Raw genomic sequence first — 10,086 nt, forward strand, 5'->3', positions numbered from 1 at the left:
CTGGCCTGGGAACGTCTTGGGATTCCCCCGGAGGAGCTGAACCAAGTGGCTGGGGAGAGGGAAGTCTGGGTCTCCCTGCTTAGGCTGCTGCCCCCGCGACCCGACCCCGGATAAGCGGAAGAGAATGGATGGATGGATGGATGGATGGCTTAGTGACAAAAGGTCATTCCAGTGTGAATGCTGCCTCATTGTCAATGAGAGCTGGAAGTCAATTAAGGAATCGACTCCTGATGAACTTTAGGTTTTTGGGTTGCATTTTATTATTAATTTAAATTAAAAGCAAATCTCTGTTTCTAATTGTTTTATAGTATCTGTTGCAGATAAGAAATGTGGCTAAATAGTTATCACAAGGCAGCGAATGCAAAGCTGCAGTGGTGTTTTTGCTCTTTTCTGTGTGTGCATGTTTATATTTGTAGCATTAGCTTAATATATCATGAACCACTGGACAAAATTTAATGAAACTTTCAGCCATGAATACAGACCAAGAACAGTCATAAAAGTTGCAGCACAAGAAGACATCAGTAAAGGACACAATTAGATCATATTGTGAGGTGAGCTGAAAAGTGAGGCGAACTCTGTGTGCAGACTCATGACGTGAGCTTAAAGAAAAGCTAATTTATTACAAATAAAAGAAAACTAAAAACAAAAGCTGACATGGCAGCAAAACAAACTAAATCCAAACATGAACAGAACACCAGAGGCAAGACTTTGGAGGAACCAGACAGTGCCTGAAAGCGACAACAAGCAGAAAGTAAATGGAGGAAATGACTGGGTTTTAAAGCAGAGGGTCATTAGGGGAAGTGGATGCAGGTGAGTGATTACAACGAGGATCAGGTGAAGATGGGCGTGGCAGGAAAACGAGATAAACGGAGGAGAAGTGAATGATGACAGAAATGCAAAGACAAGGAACAAAAATTGAACAAAGACAAGACTAAGAATAAAGACAAAATACAAGAAACTATAAACTCAAAACTTAAACATGAAAAATAACAATAACCCCCAAATCCTGACACATATTAGAAATTAAATAAAATAAATGGAGGTGTCTGACAGTAAAATCATCTCCAGGCAATCCAGAAATCAAGAAAAGAAAAACACATTTCCACTAAGTTATATTTGTTTTTATGAAAGATCTGAATTTTTTACAGAAAACAGAACTTTCAGGTGTTTTATTTAATCTGCTAAAGCACTTTAATTCTGCTTTATTTTAGGGTATTGTGACTATAAAAAAATCACATATTTAAGGATCTCTTATTATATAACAAATATGAGAAACTTGAATTGATTTAAACTTTCCATCAGCTCCTTTTTAAGTTCATGAAGGCCCATTCCACTCATAAATATAATACAGGTTAGTGACTTGTTTGCATTTTCAGTTTATAACAATCTCATCTAATTTGATGAAGCATTAGATTTATTTTAATGTTGTTTCATATGTAAAAGATAAAAAAACAAAACTGAAGCTGTCCTCGAAGTTAAAGGAACCTAAAAGAGTTGAATGTCCGCAGTTTTAATCAACACTTTTAGGCTTTTTAATGTGTGTGTTTGATTATGTGAATCCTTTATCATCCAAGTTTTAATAAAGTTTAAAGCATATTTAAATAAAACTGGTTTCAGCAGTGAAGTTTGTGGAGGAATCACCTAAAAGCCAAGGAGATAAATAGTAAAATGACCTTTTTTAAGTGTTTCCTCCAACTCTGTGTGTCAATTTTAAGTGTAGTTTTTTTTTCATGGTTGTCTCTGCTGTGGTGAAGCCAGGTGTTTTCCTCCACAGCAAGATGTATGGTTTAATCAGGGCTTAATTATGCGGGGTGGATGTTTAGAGCACAAATCCATGAGGATCAATCCTCCACGGGAGTGAGGGAACACAGATGTGAGGAGGTCACAGTCAATTTACTAACACTAATTGGCAATTCTACCAAAAGGCATTCCCACTGCAGAATACTGGTTTTTGCTGCTTATCTCAAGTGCTGTTAAACTTTGGCTTTAAGCCCCCAAAGAGCTGCGCACCAAAATCTGCTTTCACCGCCGTCTGATTAACTGGATAAATGCAGACGTGTCACCAAGAGGTTTTATGAAGGTGGGGCATGGCAGTGAGGTCACGTATGAGAAAAGTTATTCTTCTCAGCTCCATTCTTTTTCTAATAATAAGATATTAACACAACCACAGTCTTAATCATTTAGGTTATATCCCATATTATCCAATACGTGTGTTTCTATCTGCTTTTAAAGAAAACTAAATCTAAAAATTAAAGGTTTTGCTGCAGCCTGCAGGTCTCACATGGAAAAAAGATTTTTATATTTTGTTTAATCATTTAAAAAGAAACCATGTTTGCAAAGGTGCCGTCATAAACTACAAAATTTAAATGCAGCTAAGTTGGTCCTTTTTATACCAATATATGAGTCAGTTACTTATAAAATTAACCAGAAAATGATAAACATTTAAATACAAATGCATCTTTTGGTGTTGAAACCGTGTTGTCAATAAAAACTTTGTGAAGACATCTCAGTCTCAGTAGCTGCACGCAGCACAGCGTCCACAGCTTGTTGTCTGTAATAACAATCTGTGTTTCCACTGCTTGGAACTAACTGTGACTGTTAGCTCTAACTTAAAGCTTCTGTGGCTTCAAATACACCAGTTTGCATAAGTGAAGTAAGGACTTTAGGTTGAAATAATTAATAAATGCTCACCTAAGATTATTGCTTATGCATCATTCTTTTAGGGCGATTAAAACTTTAAATGAGCAACAAACCTGCACCAGAAGTTAGGGAAAAGTGAAACAAAAGAACAAATAAAGACACAGCAGAACTTCAAATCTGAATGTGTTCAGTCACAATTTAATAACAAACCAAAACATTAAAAAGCTCAGTTTTTTTTCTGTTCAGGAAACTGATGTAGCAATTACGTTTCATAAAGCTTTACAGCTCTGTGCAAATGCTTAATCATGCATTCCTGTCAATCTAAAGTGTGACAGCAGAGAACAACAGACAGGCCTCAGTATTAACTCTGACAGATGATTATTTCATATCAACAGTGCCGTCGGCTGCAGAGAAGTCACCTCCAAACGCCGCAGCTCAGAAATGACACGCATCATTTTAGCTATCTGGAGACGAGTGTTTCTGCCCGAGGGCATCCTGTGACAGAATGTGAAGCTGCTCTGCTATAAGTCTGGAGACACAAAGGCTATAAAAAACATTAAAAATCATTTAAATGAGCTGTTAGTGGACTGTCCTAAATGCCCTTGTGGGGACTGTAAGCATCTTTTAATGTACACAGAGCCTGAAACGGTTCATCTTAATGTAGCAGCTCTTTATGCTTCTTAAAGCTGTGGTCAGTCCAAATATTAATTATCTGCATCCTACACTTCAGTCTTTAAATCATGATTACAGGCTGATGATTACATGTTTTAGTTTACAGGATAAATAGGTTGGAACGGGTCAAATACAACAACTTCTTAAGGTCCTGGCACGTTCAGTCTGTGTTGGTGTTTGGCACACATTTGGGTTGGAAAACTTAAAAAGACAATTAAATTCCCATTTTAGAAGCTAAAAACCACAGATGCAAATCATGTAGTTAATCAAACTACCATTCTGTGAATATTAAAACAGCTTGGCAGGTCTTTATACTCCAAAATAAAGAATTAAATTTTCCGATGTGATTCCAGTTTTTTGTGTTCCTCTTTTGTTTTACTCACCATTTGGCAAAAAATACTTTTATAATTTGAAAAATTTCATGGTTTGATATGAAGCACAAATATTTCTCACCATATATTTACCAAAAACATGTAAAAGTGGGACTACCTTGATATTGTCACTGCCAGGTCAGAGTATGTAACAGAGTATGTTGTTATGTTGTTTAGATTGAGTTCATTTTTAATTTGATCATTTTTGGATGTTTTCTTCTTGTGTTATTCACCTTTGTTTCCCCTCAGTCAGTCCTGCTGGCTGCTGCTCATTACTCACCTGTCCCTCATTGATATTCAGTCCAGCTGGACTCACTTGGTCCTCATTGCTCCCAGTATTTATGCTCCCAGCTCACAATCACTCATTGTCAGATTCTGCTGTTTGGTCACTCGGTCTGCTCCCTAGTTGTAGACATTAGGTTATTTTTTTTATGCCATTTAAGCTTCTTTTAAAAAAAACTAAAGTTTTGTTTTCTTTAGTTCCTCTGCTTCTGTGTCTACATTTAGGGCTTTGTTTTTACTGACACTGATTTTCATCTGTGCATTATGGCCTGCTGAAGAAAGACAAATGTTTTATTTTTTTCCTGTTATGCAAATGTGTGTCTGTCTGTAAGAAAAACATCTTATGAACCACTGGACAAACTTTTTAATGCGACTTGTTTGCATAAAGTCTTTAATCGATGTACATCTACAACTTATTAACTTTCTAACTGACCTTAGAAAACACAAAAATGTCTGTAATTCTACAGATAAAAACCTAAAGTTTATCATTTAAACTCTGGCATCAAAGGTGGCAGGAGGTGATATGCATATGCATTTCTGTTGCTGTGCTTCTTTCTTTTTCAGGTGAACTCTGATGCAGCCGTCTCTTTTTCCTCGAAAGCAAAGTTTCATGCAATCATCCTTCTGCTTCCCCTCACATCCCTGCCAGGGACAATGTGCCCATGGCTTTTTGCAGGAATGCACTTGAGACAGTCTCCCTGAGCTCTGAATTAGTAAAATCCCATTATATTGAACTCTGTTGGGGGACAGTTGTATGAATAAATGCAAAACTTACTGTAGTAAAACTGTCTTTATGGGGCCCGCATCAAGTTTGCTTTTCACACACTTTTCTACTGAAAAACGTCCTGAAAACTCGTGGATTATCAGTTTCAGGAAGACTTTGTGTAAAGTCCAAAACCAAACAGTCCACATTTTGTGTGAATGTAAAAGGTGTTGCTGAGATCCCATTTAAACACAACATTCTGTATGCAAACCCTAAATAAAATAACTGGCATTTAGAGGATTTTTGTAAGTACACTGCTACAAACACACAGAAACAAGGAACAACAAACCTGGTTTGTTATATCTTTTGAACATGTTTTAAACTTGAACCTTTTCAAAAAAGAGCTGCAGAGGAAAATGGAGCCTGTGAAAAACAGCTGCATATTTGTGACAGATGCTCGGGCATCCTGACGATAGAGACAAAATAAAAGATAAAAAGTTAAAATTCCAAATGATCTATCGTTATTAATATTATTCTTACTAGTCCCTGGTCAATAAATGTGACACAGTTTGATTTGAATGTATTTGTCTCTGAATGCAAACTGCAGTATTTCATCATATCATGTTAACTTCATCAACAGCAAATATTCAAACAAAAAGCATATTTATATATTTTTGGTTTTCAGATCAAACTGAGTTGTGTTAATCTTAATTTTATTGACATTTTTTCTCTAAAATATCTACAACAACTTAAGTGTAATTAACTCATCTCCGCCCACAATTAAACACCCTGAGAGGAGAGCTGCAGATGAGATACAGATGGCTGATTTAAATACTTGTGGATCGCCGTCGGTGCAGACTCCAGATCCCAGCTCCAATCTGCGAAGAAATTTCACTGATATGCAAAAATGCTGTTTAGAGCAATAATCCCTGAGAGCCTGCAGGTTAAAAGACAATTAGGATCAACCTTGGACTTTATTTTCTGACAGATTTCATATAATGTTAATTAGTTCTGACCACAGCTGTTAATTCCTTTGTTATCAGGTTAATTAAATCATGTTTGCTCTTTTTAACAGACAAGTAGACACCAGGAGGCAGTTGAAAAACATTTATTACAACATGCAGGGCATTTGTTCCAGGACAATTATGTAATAATGTAAAAAAAAAAAAACATTTAGTGCCTCAAACCCAAACAGAACACAGATTTAATAGAAACTGAGCAATCTTTAAAGGATAAAATGTTAGAAGAGAAAAACTCATTTACAATTTTCACAATGTGCAAAATCTTATCTGTTGACTTTGCAGCCAAGTGAATTTTCAGATATCTAATAAATACTTATTGATAATGAGGAATGCAAATGTTTTGTCTCTGCAGGGACCCCTGCAGGTCTTTTAAACGGACACTTCCTCAGGTGAATCTTCTGGGCCTCGTCAGCGTCATTCCAACTTTGTTTGTCTTTGCCTGCTAAAAACATAATGAAGAGTTTAAAGTTTCACGCTGCTTCTTGTTTCCCAAAATGAACCCCGATACGCCTCATTACCTCTTCTTCTTCTCCCTGCTGAGCTTTGTCCTACTCAAAGGAGAAGGAGAGGAGTGCAGGGCGTCGCTGCATGCCGAGTGATTGGAAATTTGAATAAGCGAAAGACACGCCTTTCTGAAATCATGCAGCCTGTTTGACAAAAATAGAAAACCCCTCGTAGTCTGGGGCAAATGCTTTGACAGGTAACGATCATCACTGAAGTGGGAGCAGTTTGAAAGAAGTCTGAACTTCTTCTCTTTGACATAAATCGTTGCAGAGTCTGAGCTCAACAAGCACAAGGAGGTATCCAAATACAGGCAAACAGGAAAAGAAATTATCTTCAAATAGATGAACAACTCTCTTAAACAGTTAGGAAAGACTAGTTAACTCCACGGAAAGACAAAAAAAATAAAAATAAAATAAAGAAAGGTGACACTGATCATTAACCTCACAGACAATGACAGCTTAATGAAATTAAAGAAATGACAATACATGCTGAAAAAATAAAATAAAATGTATATATAGAAGGAAACTAACCCGACAAAGTCTGTTTTAGTTTCCCAAATAGCTAAATGATGGCACTTTGGTGCTGGATATTATTACCTGCTCACCCTGTTTGTCAATCCAGCCTCCATGTTTTTTCTGTTCTTTTTGAATGCTGTAAATCAGTTTTTCATCTCCTCAGTGCTCCACTGGGAGGTCTCTAGTCATTCAAATCCTCAGTAAAAGACTCATCTTTCATTGCTTCCCAATTTTATTTCTAAAATCCTCTACAAAAGATTGAGAGAGGGATTTGTGGGTATTTATCATGCCCAGTGGGGCAACTAGGTAATCACTTGCAACAGTGCTGCAATCCATCACTTCAATACATAACTCTTTCCATGTTATCTCCCTCTTTGCTTTCAGTGTACTAATGTCCTCATTGTCTCCAGTTGAGACAACACCTGAAAAGTACGCCTGAGAGGAGAGGGAGTCGTTTGGAAATACTGATATTGTAAACCTAAAATGTTTCTTAGTTTTCTTGCTAAAATACATGGAGATGTTCTGTTTTCAAAATAAAAAAAGCTGTGATGCAACATATGAAAGAGTGTCGCAACGAGACTTACAGGAAGACAATCAGGTGAACAACAACTGCAAATAAAAGTACGTTTCAGCCAAAAAGAGTTTTCCTGTTCCAAAAGAGCTCCTTATCTTATTTCTACAACGGATCCTGGCCGCCCTACAGTGAACCAACAATCCAAACCTCATGACTGTGGATGAGGGTCGGAATGTATGGACCAGTAAACTGAGTAAAAAAAAAAGATAAATAAATAAATGGATGTGTGCTGGTATCTCATTTGGTGACTGTATGTTGTTTTTATGATGTAAAGCACTTTGAACTGCTTTGTTGCTGAAATGTGCTATACAAATAAACTTGACTTGACTAAAAAAAAGGAAAATGTAATAAAAAAATTTATTAAAAAATAAAGACTCAGCTATTTAGAATAAAATGGGGGAAAAAAGCTTTAAACTACATTTAAAAAAACACTCAAAGCCTCACTCCCCTTTTCAAAATTCACCAAAGTTTCAAAGTTTATTTTAAATAACTCATGCTGGCTGTGCATAATTATTGCATCTTTGACCCTTGACCTGGAAAAATTGTCATTTTTTCTTTTGTAAATTGATCAAGGTTTAAAATTTAAAATGTAAACTATAGTTCAAATAATGTTTGTTTGGTTGGTTGCTGGTCTCAGACTTTTCAGATGTTTCTTTGCAGCTCATTGCAGCAGTTGTAACTTTACATACTAAGATATATATATATATATATATATATATATATATATACACATACAGAACTTAGGACAAATATTCTGCACACTGGACCAACAAACAGAATAAAAAATTCTAACTGACAACAAAAAGTTGAACATGAAAAAACAGAAACGACAAAGTTCACCTTCACACATTAACCACAGTTGCCAAAATCCTTGCTGGAGTGAATTCAGATGAAAATCCCTGACTGTGTGTCTGCAGTCCAGCTGAAGTTGTGGACATCACATGACAGCGATTCAGTCAATCCAGATGGAACGAAAAGAAAAAGAATATTTAAAATTCATGTTTGAAAGGATGTCAGCTGTGAGCACAACTTACATAGCATCAAATACAGTGTTTTGTTTTTTTTCAGTGAACAGGGATTGTCTGACTGAAGCCTCCGCTCGGTGTGTACAGATGAGCCTGTCGCTATGACGACAGAGGCTGGACTTTAAATTGGATCTGCATGTGGTGTTTAAATTGCACGAATCTTCAGTGAGAGAAGCAGAAAGAAAAGGGCTGAAGATTAGAGGCTTTATCGCATCCTCTGGGAGTCTGGATGAGTCATTCTTTTGGTGGCAAACAAAGCTGCAGGTTAATAATGAAGAGAGAAGAACACAAGGAGAGAAAAGCTGCAAACTCTTCTCGTTATCAGAGAAAGCAACCAGCAAGTTAGGAAGTCAGAGTTCGTGTGTTGAAAAGAGCAGCTTTGGGAACTGAGAGGAAACCACTTGTTGGTCAGATCATGTTAAACTTTACAGAAAAGGTGAAATCACCTCAGAATTCGATCAAATAAACTGCTCGTAAAATTCAAAATGTCATGTTGCATCTTCTAATTTCCCTTTATTTCAGCTAATCTGTTTGACGTCTGTTAGACCTAAACTTATAAGACTGTCTTCGTCATGTGCATTTACATTTCTGATCCTATTATTCTGGTTTTATTTGATGCCTAATTAGGGTAAGTGACGGTTTGTTAGGATCATTATCGCATGTCTTGGTGTTCAGAAAAGCCTAGCCAGAGACAAAGATCGCAAATTAGTTATTTGCAAGAAGTTCTGTTTGCAACACATCCTTAATATGTGACTCTGTTACGGTGTTCTGAATAAATAAATAAACTACATAAATAGATGAATAAATAATGATGTAATATCTGATAAATTTGTTCTGTTTGCCACAATTATGCAGAAAGGTAAACTTTTTTATGAAGGAAACAATTATGTTATGATCAAATCTAGTTTTAGGCAGAAACAGTTCTAAGTAATAACATGCAGTATTTGTGGTGTTTGGGTTAATATTTGTAATTTATCAACATATCCCTTTCAACCTTGGCTTCTTTGAGAATAAGGTATGTCTGAATAGTGAGATGGCATCACCTCTGCCGTCTCAACTGGAATAATTGACAATAAGTTTTATTTAACCATTCTTTATGGCCACGCTTGGCGTTTGACCTTTTATCCTGCAGTGTTTTAATTTACACGCGTGCTGCCATCGATCAGGAGCCGACGGTTAACACGGAGCATTATCTCCCTGCAGCAGAGGTCTGGCATCAAAGGACGGGGTCTGGCTTTGGGTTTCACGGTGTGTTCACATGTTTAAGAGGTCACTGCGTTTGAATCGTTTCATTCAGTCCAAGAAACAATCGTTATCGACGTGCTACAGATGAACAGAGCTTTCAGTGCACCCACTGGGGCTGAAGGCGAAAAAGGGAGGAGAATAACACGGGGGAAAAAACAACAGGAGATCTGGAAAGTGAGGGTTTATTGTAAACCATAAACCACAAATTCCCATATTCACAGAAATGTGACTCAGCTTCTCCCTTTTCTTAATGTGCATGAAATCAATCATCTTATTTCCTCAAACAACAGCTCTCGATGTACATCCATCCCAGCCTTGTTTCTTTAATTAAACCTGAATTTAATATTTTCATCATGATGGTAATCAGGACATGCAGCTGGATTATCAAACTCTTCAAAAACATTTTTTTGGTTTGTTTGCTTATCTTTGGGTGATTTTTGTTATGGGGGTAATTTATTTATTAAGGAAACTGATTAAAATGCTCATTTTTTTGTTGATGTTTGTCATTGAGTTATGGAGTTATGATTTTCCTT

Source organism: Kryptolebias marmoratus, linkage group LG9 (genome assembly GCF_001649575.2).
Source record: "Kryptolebias marmoratus isolate JLee-2015 linkage group LG9, ASM164957v2, whole genome shotgun sequence".
Taxonomy (NCBI): Eukaryota; Metazoa; Chordata; class Actinopteri; order Cyprinodontiformes; family Rivulidae; genus Kryptolebias; species Kryptolebias marmoratus.